This window comes from Myripristis murdjan, chromosome 21, assembly GCF_902150065.1.
Source record: "Myripristis murdjan chromosome 21, fMyrMur1.1, whole genome shotgun sequence".
NCBI lineage: Eukaryota > Metazoa > Chordata > Actinopteri > Holocentriformes > Holocentridae > Myripristis > Myripristis murdjan.
In genome coordinates, this window is record NC_044000.1 from 25,069,863 (window position 1) to 25,076,020 (window position 6,158).

The window sequence follows — 6,158 nt, forward strand, 5'->3', positions numbered from 1 at the left end:
TTACATATCTAATTTGATTTGATTGTCACTGGGTTTATTTTTCTTCCACTTCATCCACCGGCAGCGTGGTGGCAGATTTTCAGTCTTTGTGGCCTGTATGCTGCTTTTTATGGCAGTGCAAAGCTGCAGTGAGGAAAAGCCCGAAAAGGGGGCTGATGAAGTGCATTGCTTTGAATGGGAAGCTGGAGTTTGTCTGTGAGCCAGGTATAAAAGGCCTGGCAGTGTGAGTGGCTGTCGCTTACGGCCATACCACCCTGATCACGCCCGATCTCGTCCGATCTCGGAAGCTAAGCAGGGTCGGGCCTGGTTAGTACTTGGATGGGAGACCGCCTGGGAATACCAGGTGCTGTAAGCTTTTGCCTTTTGAGGGCAGTGCTGGCTCTCCGGAGGAGACCAGGCTTTGCACAGCAGTGCTGCCGGGCCGCAGGTCTATTTGGGTTCTTTTTTTTTTTTTTTTTTTACATATCTAATTTGATTTGATTGTCACTGGGTTTATTTTTCTTCCACTTCATCCACCGGCAGCGTGGTGGCAGATTTTCAGTCTTTGTGGCCTGTATGCTGCTTTTTATGGCAGTGCAAAGCTGCAGTGAGGAAAAGCCCGAAAAGGGGGCTGATGAAGTGCATTGCTTTGAATGGGAAGCTGGAGTTTGTCTGTGAGCCAGGTATAAAAGGCCTGGCAGTGTGAGTGGCTGTCGCTTACGGCCATACCACCCTGATCACGCCCGATCTCGTCCGATCTCGGAAGCTAAGCAGGGTCGGGCCTGGTTAGTACTTGGATGGGAGACCGCCTGGGAATACCAGGTGCTGTAAGCTTTTGCCTTTTGAGGGCAGTGCTGGCTCTCCGGAGGAGACCAGGCTTTGCACAGCAGTGCTGCCGGGCCGCAGGTCTATTTGGGTTCTTTTTTTTTTTTTTTTTTTCATATCTAATTTGATTTGATTGTCACTGGGTTTATTTTTCTTCCACTTCATCCACCGGCAGCGTGGTGGCAGATTTTCAGTCTTTGTGGCCTGTATGCTGCTTTTTATGGCAGTTCAAAGCTGCAGTGAGGAAAAGCCCGAAAAGGGGGCTGATGAAGTGCATTGCTTTGAATGGGAAGCTGGAGTTTGTCTGTGAGCCAGGTATAAAAGGCCTGGCAGTGTGAGTGGCTGTCGCTTACGGCCATACCACCCTGATCACGCCCGATCTCGTCCGATCTCGGAAGCTAAGCAGGGTCGGGCCTGGTTAGTACTTGGATGGGAGACCGCCTGGGAATACCAGGTGCTGTAAGCTTTTGCCTTTTGAGGGCAGTGCTGGCTCTCCGGAGGAGACCAGGCTTTGCACAGCAGTGCTGCCGGGCCGCAGGTCTATTTGGGTTCTTTTTTTTTTTTTTTTTTACATATCTAATTTGATTTGATTGTCACTGGGTTTATTTTTCTTCCACTTCATCCACCGGCAGCGTGGTGGCAGATTTTCAGTCTTTGTGGCCTGTATGCTGCTTTTTATGGCAGTGCAAAGCTGCAGTGAGGAAAAGCCCGAAAAGGGGGCTGATGAAGTGCATTGCTTTGAATGGGAAGCTGGAGTTTGTCTGTGAGCCAGGTATAAAAGGCCTGGCAGTGTGAGTGGCTGTCGCTTACGGCCATACCACCCTGATCACGCCCGATCTCGTCCGATCTCGGAAGCTAAGCAGGGTCGGGCCTGGTTAGTACTTGGATGGGAGACCGCCTGGGAATACCAGGTGCTGTAAGCTTTTGCCTTTTGAGGGCAGTGCTGGCTCTCCGGAGGAGACCAGGCTTTGCACAGCAGTGCTGCCGGGCCGCAGGTCTATTTGGGTTCTTTTTTTTTTTTTTTTTTTACATATCTAATTTGATTTGATTGTCACTGGGTTTATTTTTCTTCCACTTCATCCACCGGCAGCGTGGTGGCAGATTTTCAGTCTTTGTGGCCTGTATGCTGCTTTTTATGGCAGTGCAAAGCTGCAGTGAGGAAAAGCCCGAAAAGGGGGCTGATGAAGTGCATTGCTTTGAATGGGAAGCTGGAGTTTGTCTGTGAGCCAGGTATAAAAGGCCTGGCAGTGTGAGTGGCTGTCGCTTACGGCCATACCACCCTGATCACGCCCGATCTCGTCCGATCTCGGAAGCTAAGCAGGGTCGGGCCTGGTTAGTACTTGGATGGGAGACCGCCTGGGAATACCAGGTGCTGTAAGCTTTTGCCTTTTGAGGGCAGTGCTGGCTCTCCGGAGGAGACCAGGCTTTGCACAGCAGTGCTGCCGGGCCGCAGGTCTATTTGGGTTCTTTTTTTTTTTTTTTTTTACATATCTAATTTGATTTGATTGTCACTGGGTTTATTTTTCTTCCACTTCATCCACCGGCAGCGTGGTGGCAGATTTTCAGTCTTTGTGGCCTGTATGCTGCTTTTTATGGCAGTGCAAAGCTGCAGTGAGGAAAAGCCCGAAAAGGGGGCTGATGAAGTGCATTGCTTTGAATGGGAAGCTGGAGTTTGTCTGTGAGCCAGGTATAAAAGGCCTGGCAGTGTGAGTGGCTGTCGCTTACGGCCATACCACCCTGATCACGCCCGATCTCGTCCGATCTCGGAAGCTAAGCAGGGTCGGGCCTGGTTAGTACTTGGATGGGAGACCGCCTGGGAATACCAGGTGCTGTAAGCTTTTGCCTTTTGAGGGCAGTGCTGGCTCTCCGGAGGAGACCAGGCTTTGCACAGCAGTGCTGCCGGGCCGCAGGTCTATTTGGGTTCTTTTTTTTTTTTTTTTTTTACATATCTAATTTGATTTGATTGTCACTGGGTTTATTTTTCTTCCACTTCATCCACCGGCAGCGTGGTGGCAGATTTTCAGTCTTTGTGGCCTGTATGCTGCTTTTTATGGCAGTGCAAAGCTGCAGTGAGGAAAAGCCCGAAAAGGGGGCTGATGAAGTGCATTGCTTTGAATGGGAAGCTGGAGTTTGTCTGTGAGCCAGGTATAAAAGGCCTGGCAGTGTGAGTGGCTGTCGCTTACGGCCATACCACCCTGATCACGCCCGATCTCGTCCGATCTCGGAAGCTAAGCAGGGTCGGGCCTGGTTAGTACTTGGATGGGAGACCGCCTGGGAATACCAGGTGCTGTAAGCTTTTGCCTTTTGAGGGCAGTGCTGGCTCTCCGGAGGAGACCAGGCTTTGCACAGCAGTGCTGCCGGGCCGCAGGTCTATTTGGGTTCTTTTTTTTTTTTTTTTTTACATATCTAATTTGATTTGATTGTCACTGGGTTTATTTTTCTTCCACTTCATCCACCGGCAGCGTGGTGGCAGATTTTCAGTCTTTGTGGCCTGTATGCTGCTTTTTATGGCAGTGCAAAGCTGCAGTGAGGAAAAGCCCGAAAAGGGGGCTGATGAAGTGCATTGCTTTGAATGGGAAGCTGGAGTTTGTCTGTGAGCCAGGTATAAAAGGCCTGGCAGTGTGAGTGGCTGTCGCTTACGGCCATACCACCCTGATCACGCCCGATCTCGTCCGATCTCGGAAGCTAAGCAGGGTCGGGCCTGGTTAGTACTTGGATGGGAGACCGCCTGGGAATACCAGGTGCTGTAAGCTTTTGCCTTTTGAGGGCAGTGCTGGCTCTCCGGAGGAGACCAGGCTTTGCACAGCAGTGCTGCCGGGCCGCAGGTCTATTTGGGTTCTTTTTTTTTTTTTTTTTTACATATCTAATTTGATTTGATTGTCACTGGGTTTATTTTTCTTCCACTTCATCCACCGGCAGCGTGGTGGCAGATTTTCAGTCTTTGTGGCCTGTATGCTGCTTTTTATGGCAGTGCAAAGCTGCAGTGAGGAAAAGCCCGAAAAGGGGGCTGATGAAGTGCATTGCTTTGAATGGGAAGCTGGAGTTTGTCTGTGAGCCAGGTATAAAAGGCCTGGCAGTGTGAGTGGCTGTCGCTTACGGCCATACCACCCTGATCACGCCCGATCTCGTCCGATCTCGGAAGCTAAGCAGGGTCGGGCCTGGTTAGTACTTGGATGGGAGACCGCCTGGGAATACCAGGTGCTGTAAGCTTTTGCCTTTTGAGGGCAGTGCTGGCTCTCCGGAGGAGACCAGGCTTTGCACAGCAGTGCTGCCGGGCCGCAGGTCTATTTGGGTTCTTTTTTTTTTTTTTTTTTACATATCTAATTTGATTTGATTGTCACTGGGTTTATTTTTCTTCCACTTCATCCACCGGCAGCGTGGTGGCAGATTTTCAGTCTTTGTGGCCTGTATGCTGCTTTTTATGGCAGTGCAAAGCTGCAGTGAGGAAAAGCCCGAAAAGGGGGCTGATGAAGTGCATTGCTTTGAATGGGAAGCTGGAGTTTGTCTGTGAGCCAGGTATAAAAGGCCTGGCAGTGTGAGTGGCTGTCGCTTACGGCCATACCACCCTGATCACGCCCGATCTCGTCCGATCTCGGAAGCTAAGCAGGGTCGGGCCTGGTTAGTACTTGGATGGGAGACCGCCTGGGAATACCAGGTGCTGTAAGCTTTTGCCTTTTGAGGGCAGTGCTGGCTCTCCGGAGGAGACCAGGCTTTGCACAGCAGTGCTGCCGGGCCGCAGGTCTATTTGGGTTCTTTTTTTTTTTTTTTTTTACATATCTAATTTGGTTTGATTGTCCCTGGGTTTATTTTTTTTCCCCTTCATCCACCGGCAGCGTGGTGGCAGATTTTCAGTCTTTGTGGCCTGTATGCTGCTTTTTATGGCAGTGCAAAGCTGCAGTGAGGAAAAGCCCGAAAAGGGGGCTGATGAAGTGCATTGCTTTGAATGGGAAGCTGGAGTTTGTCTGTGAGCCAGGTATAAAAGGCCTGGCAGTGTGAGTGGCTGTCGCTTACGGCCATACCACCCTGATCACGCCCGATCTCGTCCGATCTCGGAAGCTAAGCAGGGTCGGGCCTGGTTAGTACTTGGATGGGAGACCGCCTGGGAATACCAGGTGCTGTAAGCTTTTGCCTTTTGAGGGCAGTGCTGGCTCTCCGGAGGAGACCAGGCTTTGCACAGCAGTGCTGCCGGGCCGCAGGTCTATTTGGGTTCTTTTTTTTTTTTTTTTTACATATCTAATTTGATTTGATTGTCACTGGGTTTATTTTTCTTCCACTTCATCCACCGGCAGCGTGGTGGCAGATTTTCAGTCTTTGTGGCCTGTATGCTGCTTTTTATGGCAGTGCAAAGCTGCAGTGAGGAAAAGCCCGAAAAGGGGGCTGATGAAGTGCATTGCTTTGAATGGGAAGCTGGAGTTTGTCTGTGAGCCAGGTATAAAAGGCCTGGCAGTGTGAGTGGCTGTCGCTTACGGCCATACCACCCTGATCACGCCCGATCTCGTCCGATCTCGGAAGCTAAGCAGGGTCGGGCCTGGTTAGTACTTGGATGGGAGACCGCCTGGGAATACCAGGTGCTGTAAGCTTTTGCCTTTTGAGGGCAGTGCTGGCTCTCCGGAGGAGACCAGGCTTTGCACAGCAGTGCTGCCGGGCCGCAGGTCTATTTGGGTTCTTTTTTTTTTTTTTTTTTACATATCTAATTTGATTTGATTGTCACTGGGTTTATTTTTCTTCCACTTCATCCACCGGCAGCGTGGTGGCAGATTTTCAGTCTTTGTGGCCTGTATGCTGCTTTTTATGGCAGTGCAAAGCTGCAGTGAGGAAAAGCCCGAAAAGGGGGCTGATGAAGTGCATTGCTTTGAATGGGAAGCTGGAGTTTGTCTGTGAGCCAGGTATAAAAGGCCTGGCAGTGTGAGTGGCTGTCGCTTACGGCCATACCACCCTGATCACGCCCGATCTCGTCCGATCTCGGAAGCTAAGCAGGGTCGGGCCTGGTTAGTACTTGGATGGGAGACCGCCTGGGAATACCAGGTGCTGTAAGCTTTTGCCTTTTGAGGGCAGTGCTGGCTCTCCGGAGGAGACCAGGCTTTGCACAGCAGTGCTGCCGGGCCGCAGGTCTATTTGGGTTCTTTTTTTTTTTTTTTTTTACATATCTAATTTGATTTGATTGTCACTGGGTTTATTTTTCTTCCACTTCATCCACCGGCAGCGTGGTGGCAGATTTTCAGTCTTTGTGGCCTGTATGCTGCTTTTTATGGCAGTGCAAAGCTGCAGTGAGGAAAAGCCCGAAAAGGGGGCTGATGAAGTGCATTGCTTTGAATGGGAAGCTGGAGTTTGTCTGTGAGCCAGGTATAAAAGGC

At 50.6% G+C, this 6,158-nt stretch overlaps 13 non-coding genes across 13 annotated transcripts; all 13 read left to right on the forward strand.

Moving 5' to 3' along the window:
* The first annotated feature begins 236 nt into the window (after window positions 1–236).
* LOC115380498 (5S ribosomal RNA) lies at window positions 237–355 on the forward strand. Its single transcript, XR_003930326.1, has one exon. It is a non-coding gene; the product is annotated as a 5S ribosomal RNA (ribosomal RNA).
* Window positions 356–694: 339 nt separating this feature from the next.
* LOC115380499 (5S ribosomal RNA) lies at window positions 695–813 on the forward strand. The gene has a single exon (XR_003930327.1). It is a non-coding gene; the product is annotated as a 5S ribosomal RNA (ribosomal RNA).
* A 338-nt stretch (window positions 814–1,151) lies between these two features.
* Window positions 1,152–1,270, forward strand: LOC115380500 (5S ribosomal RNA). Its single transcript, XR_003930328.1, has one exon. It is a non-coding gene; the product is annotated as a 5S ribosomal RNA (ribosomal RNA).
* A 338-nt stretch (window positions 1,271–1,608) lies between these two features.
* Window positions 1,609–1,727, forward strand: LOC115380502 (5S ribosomal RNA). The gene has a single exon (XR_003930330.1). It is a non-coding gene; the product is annotated as a 5S ribosomal RNA (ribosomal RNA).
* Window positions 1,728–2,066: 339 nt separating this feature from the next.
* On the forward strand, window positions 2,067–2,185 carry LOC115380503 (5S ribosomal RNA). Its single transcript, XR_003930331.1, has one exon. It is a non-coding gene; the product is annotated as a 5S ribosomal RNA (ribosomal RNA).
* Window positions 2,186–2,523: 338 nt separating this feature from the next.
* LOC115380504 (5S ribosomal RNA) lies at window positions 2,524–2,642 on the forward strand. Its single transcript, XR_003930332.1, has one exon. It is a non-coding gene; the product is annotated as a 5S ribosomal RNA (ribosomal RNA).
* A 339-nt stretch (window positions 2,643–2,981) lies between these two features.
* On the forward strand, window positions 2,982–3,100 carry LOC115380505 (5S ribosomal RNA). The gene has a single exon (XR_003930333.1). It is a non-coding gene; the product is annotated as a 5S ribosomal RNA (ribosomal RNA).
* A 338-nt stretch (window positions 3,101–3,438) lies between these two features.
* On the forward strand, window positions 3,439–3,557 carry LOC115380506 (5S ribosomal RNA). The gene has a single exon (XR_003930334.1). It is a non-coding gene; the product is annotated as a 5S ribosomal RNA (ribosomal RNA).
* A 338-nt stretch (window positions 3,558–3,895) lies between these two features.
* LOC115380507 (5S ribosomal RNA) lies at window positions 3,896–4,014 on the forward strand. Its single transcript, XR_003930335.1, has one exon. It is a non-coding gene; the product is annotated as a 5S ribosomal RNA (ribosomal RNA).
* A 338-nt stretch (window positions 4,015–4,352) lies between these two features.
* LOC115380508 (5S ribosomal RNA) lies at window positions 4,353–4,471 on the forward strand. Its single transcript, XR_003930336.1, has one exon. It is a non-coding gene; the product is annotated as a 5S ribosomal RNA (ribosomal RNA).
* A 338-nt stretch (window positions 4,472–4,809) lies between these two features.
* Window positions 4,810–4,928, forward strand: LOC115380509 (5S ribosomal RNA). The gene has a single exon (XR_003930337.1). It is a non-coding gene; the product is annotated as a 5S ribosomal RNA (ribosomal RNA).
* A 337-nt stretch (window positions 4,929–5,265) lies between these two features.
* LOC115380511 (5S ribosomal RNA) lies at window positions 5,266–5,384 on the forward strand. The gene has a single exon (XR_003930338.1). It is a non-coding gene; the product is annotated as a 5S ribosomal RNA (ribosomal RNA).
* Window positions 5,385–5,722: 338 nt separating this feature from the next.
* LOC115380512 (5S ribosomal RNA) lies at window positions 5,723–5,841 on the forward strand. Its single transcript, XR_003930339.1, has one exon. It is a non-coding gene; the product is annotated as a 5S ribosomal RNA (ribosomal RNA).
* Window positions 5,842–6,158: the final 317 nt, after the last annotated feature.